We start from the raw sequence: 1429 nt of genomic DNA on the forward strand, positions 1-1429 counted from the left end.
ACGAATCTCTCAACCTTACCATTACATATTCCTCTTTTTCTCAAATCTTCACAAGTTCATTCTCTTTCACTTCCATTCAGTCTATTCTTTCCCTCCATCCATTTCTGACTCCACTGTTTTTTTTTTTAACCTTTATTTTCAATTCCATTTTATTTTCCTTTCCCTATTTTGCACTCTCTTGCTCTCCCTCAAATCTTAACCTCCTCCTTACTCACTCCCTTCCTTCTCTCACTCCATCCACTATCCTTTCGTCACTTACAATATATTCAGTCTCTTAGCAACCTTTTCCATCTTCCTCGTCCCCTATTTTCTCTCACCCTATCCACTACATTTTCACCGTTGTCTTCCTCCACTCACCCAAAACCTTCCACCCAGACACCACCCTGTATTCATCCACACCAGTTTATACCGAATGCTGGAACACATTCTTGCCTGACCACGTAAACTGTGAAGTAATAACCAGCTCGTGAACTGACAGACAAGATAACAATCAGCTCAGCCTGCATCATTGCTAATAAACTTCCCTAAGTGATACCCTCAGTGCTCTTATCAACTTATTAGACCTTGCGAACTGGCTGCGGAGGAAATTTAGGATCTGCTAAGGCGCATGAATTACTCGTGGAGAGATAAAAGATGAGAGATTCTATTGCCCTGTGAGGTGGAAGGCAAAGAAAAATGAGAGAGGGATGTGGGAAAATAGAGAAAAAAGAAGGGAGAGAGCTGAGACAGGACTGCAAGAAAAACTGCAAGAAAAAAAAGACAATGAGAAGGCTGGAGGAAAAGGCACAAAGGAAAGGTAAGCAAGAAGACAAGAAAATGAAGGAGAAAAGGGAAGAGAGGGAAAGGAGAATATGAGAGATAGTAAGGATACAGAAATGTTTGTAAGAAAGAGAAGAAAGGAAAAAGCGAGATTGAACGAGACTCTGGAGGAGGAAAGAAACAAATAACAGGACGGATGGAAGAGGAAAGAGAAAGGTGAATAAGGATGATGCAAAGAAAAAGAAACTCAAACAGATCATGAGAACTGAGGGTGAAGGAAGAGATTTGTAAAGACAGAGGAAAGAAAATTCAACTTAAATAAGGAACGGTATTGATTGGGTAAGGGTTTTGTGTGACAGAATGATAAATAGGGATGATGGAAGCTTAAGAGCATATCGCTGGGGTGGAGAAAGCTGGAGGGGGAGTGGACAAAAATTACGAGGAGGGGGAAAAAAGAGGGGTAATGGAAGGGTTCGTCTGAGTAAATGATATTTCAGGCGTGACTGCACGATTGAAAGGACGTAAAGGAAAGAGTTATACCAATGAGATGGCTACAATTAGAAGAGGGAATAGAGAAGGGATTGGTCAGGCCTGCTAAATGAGTTGAATAATGAGGCTGGAAGTGATGGGGGTGGGGGACTGAGGGTATGTGAGAGGAGTGTACACATTA

This window comes from Coenobita brevimanus, chromosome 93 (assembly GCF_032717465.1).
Source record: "Coenobita brevimanus isolate Jiangsu-jjx chromosome 93, ASM3271746v2, whole genome shotgun sequence".
Taxonomy (NCBI): Eukaryota; Metazoa; Arthropoda; class Malacostraca; order Decapoda; family Coenobitidae; genus Coenobita; species Coenobita brevimanus.